This window comes from Rhea pennata, chromosome 4 (genome assembly GCF_028389875.1).
Source record: "Rhea pennata isolate bPtePen1 chromosome 4, bPtePen1.pri, whole genome shotgun sequence".
Taxonomy (NCBI): Eukaryota; Metazoa; Chordata; class Aves; order Rheiformes; family Rheidae; genus Rhea; species Rhea pennata.
Window position 1 is genome coordinate 11,266,133 of NC_084666.1, and position 7,757 is coordinate 11,273,889.

Consider the following 7,757-nt stretch of genomic DNA (forward strand, 5'->3'; position numbering starts at 1 on the left):
TCAGAAAGCTCAGTAACAGCACTGAGAATCTGTTGATCTTGTCTCTCAAACAAATTAACTTAATATTGTTAAGCCCAAATGTTAGCTTCCTTCCTTCTTTCACCATGCCTTATTTGGTTCTTGGATTTCATTTTCATTTAATTTGTTTTCACTTGCTGGTGACTGTTTAAAGATTTGGTCTCCACGTATGTTCCCTACTGTTCTATTGTCACTTTGCAAGGATTATCTTTATTGTTTTCTGCCCAATTTGTCTAAAATTTACATTTTTTTAATACATCTTGGCTAGGCTGAAGAAAGGTTAAGAAAATTCTCTTGGTATATTGAGAAATGTAGTCCTCTCCTTCAACAGTATGGAGATAGGATCAGGAGGACTGAGGAGCTTGGGGAGAGGAATGCTTGGGAGAGACACTGCCTGAAAAAGCCTGAAAAGGTCTTTGCTGGATTTTCTTGTCTCTTGGTTCATATAACATAGCAAAATTCTTAGAGGACGGTGAGCTTGGACTCTGTCATATAAACTTAATTTTAGAGTAAAGCAAAAATGAGACCATCTGGTATGTTTGCAACAAATTGAACAGAGAATAAGAAAGCTAGCAATTGGATATGGTTCCTTAGAGATAACCTGTCAGAATATTTTTGGCAGCATCACTAACTTTTGTTGCGGATTGCTAAAGCTGTTAAACAACTGGTGCCGTGAAGTAGTAATCTATGGTGTATTTGTGGTATCAATAGGGACCAATTCAAGCCACATTCCTGATTTGGGTTTTGTGCAGGAGACAGAAAAAGGAAAGAAGAAATCCTTCTATGTAAGTGCTGTGGAAGCACCCAAGATACCTGTTGGAGAATATAACTGAATAGCTAAATGTTAGTCATTAATATGCTTTAATAATAATAATAATAATAAAAGCAGAGAACACAGAGGTACTTAGATACATTGCTTCTTCTTCTTCTTTTTTCTTTTCTTTTTCTTTTCTTTTTTTTTTTTTTTCCTGAAGCAGCTATTTAAATGCGTAACTAAATATCCACTACTTGCACTGCTCTGGTCTTTAATTCTGTGTAATTGTCAGAAAAAATCTAGTGAAAGGATAATAACATTTGGACCAAAGGAATGAGTAAGCACATCATTTAATAATAGATTTCTAACGTTTAGGTGCCTAAATACCTCTAAAATCTGCTCCTTCACAACCTACCTTACAGATGCCTAATGATTCAGCAAGAGGAAAGACAGTTTATAGTTGAACAGTCTGTTGAACAACAGTCCTTGTATACATTCTTCTTGTTTTAAAAGATGTAGTATGTAGTCTGTAACGTTATTTTTGTACTTCTATGTATTTTGACTTCTACTCATTTCATTATTTAAAGTAGTCTCTTAAATCTTTCTGTACTGTGCATTTTTTGCCATTTCGATGGGCTAATTCAGGTCTATTGTGCTAGTAGATAATACTTTTCCCGAGCTACGGTGAGATCAAACTTCATTTTCATTCTGACATAGAAAGAAAAGAGACAATAGGTAAATCTTAAATTATTAATGTACTAGTGTCCTATTTCAGTAAAGAAATAAACATATAATTTAAAGGGTTTTCTCAGACCCTTGCTACCTCCTCACATAGAGCAAAGGCAAAAAAAAAGTATGTTCAGTATGTTTTAACAGAGTGCTAGTGGACACTAAGGTTCTAATTTTCTCTAGATTTCATTTAAATGGGCAGCTGGATGGGGGGGGAACTGTTAAAATTTCTATTGAGTTAAAGAATACAGCATGAACTCCTCCCTTATTATACATCAAAGAAACTATATATGGGATTTTCCAACAACAAGAAAATCTTTAATTTGAACTGTTTTAGATACTGAGACTCCAATACCAAGATACAAATCCATATAAAACCAGAGTTATTAATTCTGTTGTTTTAGAAGTCTTAAAAAAGTTCCCTTATACTCAGTATAAGAGCTCTGGGACGGAGAATTTCAGAACTAGTCAGAAGCAGAAAGGAGCTGCCATTTAAGCAATTGGTTGAAGCTGAGCTAGAGACCATATCTTGTTTTGGGCTGAGTGGTATGGGTACTAGACAGGAATAGTTTTCTCATTTGGTTCCAAAAGTTATGCAAAAAAAAAAAAAAAAAAAAAAAAAAAAGGGGGGGGGGGTGGGGAAAGAAAAAGAAATAGAAAAAAGAATGCTTCTCAAAGCTGAATGTAAACTCTCAAAAACCCATAATCACTTCCCCCCATCTTTTCATTCTGTCCCAGTTTTAGGAGTCTGTGTTTAAAGTAAAAAAGATGCTTAATCACACTTAAGTTTCATTAAGCAGAAATTCAGCATGTTAGGAAATGTTCTGTTGAACGGGAGCCCTTATCCTTCCACACCTGTGGACTGCTGATGTACCAAATGTTAAGAAATTAATAAATTAACAGCAGCTATTTTGTAAATCATTTATTTTCCTCTTTGCTTTTTGAATCTAACTAATAAACTTAATTGTTACTATACATTGCATTCTTGCATTTTACAAGGAATTTGCTGCCCTCTATTGATCAGTTATATTGAATATGACACATGAAACTTCCATTTCAATCTTGAAGAACTTTCCTAAAGATATATTTAGGTGTTCAGAAGTTCGTTTCCTAAAGTTTGAACCTTTACAGTGCAGTTCATCTAATATTCTACATCTTATATTTCAATAATAAAAGCTAAAGAAGAAAGACTACTGTTATCATGGTTGTGAAAAACTCGGAATGGTGAAGACCTTATTGTTATTGTCTGTTTATCTAAAACAAGAAAATGTGTAGATGTGTTTGGGAACAACGTACAGCGTTATTCATTTTGTCTGTATGTTCTTTTATACAGCAACACTCTATATGGGGCCTAGGCAATAAGAATGGAAATAACATTGTTTTGAACTAATGGTGTATAATTTTAGCACATTAAAAAGTATGTGTGAGCACACTCACCCTTGATATTTGCTTTCCATAAGCTGGGAAGTAAAATCATGTAGCAAAGAGGTTCTTAGTAATAATTTAAGTACATAATACAGCATGCTATTTCTAGGGTAGCCAGACTTTTGAATGGTGGGTAAATGTTCTGCCCTAACTTCGAATTTTTTTCTCTTTGTTTTGCAAAGTTAATCCAGGCAAAGACTCTTCTTGGCTTTAGACAGGGGTCTGAATAAGACAAAGATACTCCCACATGCGGTTGATCTTCCATAGAGGAGGTTTAAAATAGCTTCTTTGTCATCTGAAGACCAGTGAAAATTCAGGAGCTTCAGAGAGGCAAAGAAATTAGGCCTCTGAGATGCCTTCAGAGTGCCTATGATTTTGTTTCTCTCCTTTGCACATTTGGATTATGTGCTGAGAGATTCTAGAATTTATGAAATCAACATAGCTGATCTAAGGAACAGAAGTATTTCTCTCTGGGTAGGTCAAACTTATCTTTTTAATTTCTCAGAAGAAAAGAAGAATTTCTTTTTTAAAAAATGTATCACCTACCAAATTGCTTTTTTCCCTGAAGTCTTTATATAAGTGTCATTGAAACCTGTCCCACTCATGTTTGTAATTCTGCAGGGAGCAAAAGTCTAGAACTAACTTGTTTTTTAACATTCTACAAGTTGATTTCTGAACACAAGAGAAAAAAAGGAGTAAGGAGAATTGAGACATCTAAAACCAATTTTAAGCCAGATGTTCTGTCTGCTCATTAGAGGTGCAGCCATATTTTCCTACAGTGAAAAGAAACAGTATGAAAATTATGGTTTATCTGATGCAAAGTTCATATGCCTGGGTCCAGCATCAACTGAAACTACTTAAAGAAGCAATAATCCAAAGAATTTCCAGTGAATTTGTTTGAGCAAGGCACCCTTGGCCACAGCTTCTTCAGCTCTTCATTTTCCGTACTCCAGAAATGACTGTGTGCAGTCCCATGAAAGGACCTTCTGGAGTGTCCTGGATGAGACAGTGCTGAACACTGAGGGCTCTTTGCTCAACTGTAGAGAACAATTCTGTCAGCATAAGGTACCTTCTTTTTAGAGTAGGTCCAGATGTGGTTGTGATTGGCTCTGTTCTAATCTTGCAAGATGCAAAATAAGATACAGTTATTGGAGGATCACTTTCAGTGACATTCTTTAGGTATTTCTATGCCACATTAACTTCTCCCCAGTCTGAATATGAAAACAGGACCATGTCTGTATAAGATCTGAAGCAAATAAGGTCTGCTTCAAATCCAAGGTTTTAACCGGTGGACTCTGGAACTTGACTGAAGACTCTGCATTGGTTCATTTCATGATGTAATCATGAAGTGGTTCATCCTGTATATTCTTGTTTCATCCTGAGAAGTGAGACATCATTTTTAAAAGAAGATCAAAGAGAAATGTGTTTTGTATGTGTGTTCAAGTACAATGAAAGTGTTCTATTGTAACCTTCAGTTTAAAAGTATTCAGTGGCAACACAAGGTAGAAAAGAGTGGGGAACAGATGATGTGAAGACCTTGTGCTTCCTAAGCCACACTGGAGCTGCTAACAATGTTTGTACCAGTTGTTTGCCCATTGCACAGAGCAGGTAAATATGTCAGCCATAAAGAACACAACTTGGCTACTCTGCAAGTCTTGACCACAAAAGCAGGTTCACATATTAAAATGTTGGCTGCATGGGAAGCTGCAACTTCTCCTAGATATTTTGTGTTTGTCAATCTAGCCAAAAAAAAAGTCTTTAATTTTACTTGGAATGGCTTTTCATTTGTTGTCTGAGTAAGCCATTCTTACTGTATTGAATATCCAAGTTTTGTAAGCATGCCAGAGAGGAAGGACAAGAAAATCCAAGAAAATGTATTCTCGATACTATTACCTGAGTAGTACAAGATGTTGTCTTTGAATTCTGCTAATTTTTTAATTTCCTGTTCAAAACAAGGCACTGATTTCTTGTTTGTTGTTATACCTTATAGCAAAGAGAATTAGGAATAGGCATTCTAGTAATTTATGGGTCATAGTTTTACATACACTTAGTGATTTTTTTTTTGGTAAAGTTTTGTTAACATGTACCATTTTCTGCTGGTTCGTTTATGGAAGCAATTGGGGTGTTAAAGCCTGACTTGACCCATCACATTCCTGCAGCTTCTGCAGAAAACTCCCTCTACCTTTTGGATTGCTAATATGCAACTGTCTGCCTGATTGATTAAAGTTCTTATAGTCCTCATCAATAAATTAGCTGAGCTGAGTTAGCTTGGGCTCTAAAGTCCTTCTTGAAAATGAACTCTTTTTAAGGATAAATACTTAGTAAATTGTAAGTATAGTGTAAGCAACCAGAAAGTGCACCAGCTAAACTCTGGAGATGAACTCAGATTAGCAATAAGGGTAGTAATAAATACCCATCACCTCGTCATGCAGAATAACATGAGTGAGGAGATATGATGTGTGCATTGTCACTATGCAATATACTTGATGTATCAGCTGTTATTTTTATATGATTACAAGAGAATTGGCTATTTCACTAAAAGCTTTGGATACAACTTTTTAAAATTTCCTTACCTCCCACCATCTGAGTCTCAATATATTGTGTAAAAGCAAATTGTTTCAAAACAATTTGGCAATAATTCATTTTGACTGGATCTAATGGTAGGACAACAGATATCGTGGATGAGAAAGAAGCAGTAGATGTGATATCTCTTGTCTGTAGTGAACTTTGGTAGAAATATTACATGGTATGTTTCTAAAAAAAAATAGGGAAACTTAGGCTTGATAAAACTCCTATAGATAGATAAATACTTGTCAGTAAAAATGTCTGAGAAGTAGATCTCAGCAGTTTACTGCCAAAATTTAAGACCTACTTACTGTCTCCTGTTGTTTTCAGTATGTCTGTTATATTTTGTAGACCATACAAAATGTATAGATCTTCAGAAAGCTGGAGGACGGGGTTAGATTTCAGTGTGATCTCAGCAGAGAGCAACAGTATGGAAGACAGTGTAGTATATAATGTATGAATACTCAACAGTCTGTGTGTAGTGTGGGTAGCGCTGGCTAGAAAAGTATATATGAGATCACAGTATACCACTGGATGAACCTGAATTAACAATGTCCTGTTTCATCAACAACATGTCAAGATGTGCAAACAGTCTTCCCTGGAAAACATAGGTTATGCTTCTTTCCTTGGTGCTTGAATACTCTTTTCGGTTTTAGGCAATGAATGTGGCCTAATTGAAAATGGTCTGGATGAAAGCAATGAGAATACTCAGAGTCATGGAAACAGACTCATAGAAAGGCTGGAAGATCTGAAGTTAGCTAGTCTAAAGGAAAGAAAATTGAGAGGAGGACTGAGACATATGTGTCTTCAAATATGTAAAAGGCCACTGCAGAACCAAAGGGAATAGTCTGTTCTCCACGTCTATTACTGGCAGAGCAAGTAATGGGCCAAAATCACAATAAGAATTTAGGAAAGAACTCTACTGATATCGGTGCCCTTACACAAACCTGGAGTCATCTTGTAACACCAAAGCAATGTCACTAAATAAATAATTGTAATCCAAAAGTTGATTCCAAGCATAGCATATCTTTCTTTCAATAAACAGATTACAGCGCCACTCACCAGTGTGGTGATTCCTGTCTAGCCCACTCTGCAAGACCTTTCTTTAAAAGTAGCAGTAAGGTACCATTTGTAAAAGATTGATGTGTACTATTTCAACTCTAATTCTCTTTTTGCCTGGAGCTCATTTTGTCTGATCACTTTTACCTCCTCTTTTATCTCTAGTCTAAAAATACTTCCATTTCTACTCAAACACTTGTCAGCTAATTAAAAAATATTCTTCTAACACTTTGATTAAAGAATTGAGCAAAGTTGCTGCCAGTAAGTGCATTTTTAAGTGCTTAGGGGTATAGAAGAAAGCCAAGAGTATAAATCTAAGTGACAATCTGTAGAAGATCTAAAGCACAACTTATTTGCGGCCAAAGAGATAGTTGCTACTGCTGAGTGCTTACTGCTCTAGAGAAATGCTGATATGGCTAACATTGGTTGTTTGAAAGCAGCAGCACCTTGCCTGCTCCTTAGGTCACGTAACAAGAGGAACTTTGAGCATTTAAATGATGATGGGAAGTTTAAGAGCAATTCCAGTTCAGCAGTTTACAAGTTGCTGTACATGAGCCAATGACTGATGACCTTAATATTCCACTATTCTACTTTACAACAGTTTGTTAGGGAATGGTACATGAACTGATAAAGCTTGAGAATTGTTCTCTGTTAGTCAACAGTTAGATTACCAATCATTGCTTCATTGGTCACATAAGATGATGCTATTAGCTTTTCAGAGTTCAAAATCAAATGGTAGGTTTTAAATCTCTTTACTGAAAGAATCGCTAGGAATCTGTTAGATCTCTATATTAAAAACATGCTTCCTTTCACTTTTCTGGATATATGTTGCTTTTTCATATGCTTCAGAAGGAAATTATTTTGAATCTTAGCTGATATGTGCTTGTTCTTGAAGAATTTATTCTGGCTACTGATTTTAACATAGCTATTCATTGGAGCTGCTTCACACAAAAAATAACAAAGTGATCTGAAATAGCTGGCATATTTACTGTCATTTACAGTAGAGTTCAGCTGAAACTATGATTTCCTATTTCATGGAAAAATCTGATTGTTTTAAATGTTCCTTTCATGCCAACTGAGAATGTAAAGTGAACATGCCTGACAAATGGAAATTCCAGAAAAAGTGGAAATAGCATTATCACAGTTTCCCCTGTAGCACTGCAACATTTGGAAATTATGTGATATACAGTATTTCAAATTATTTTGG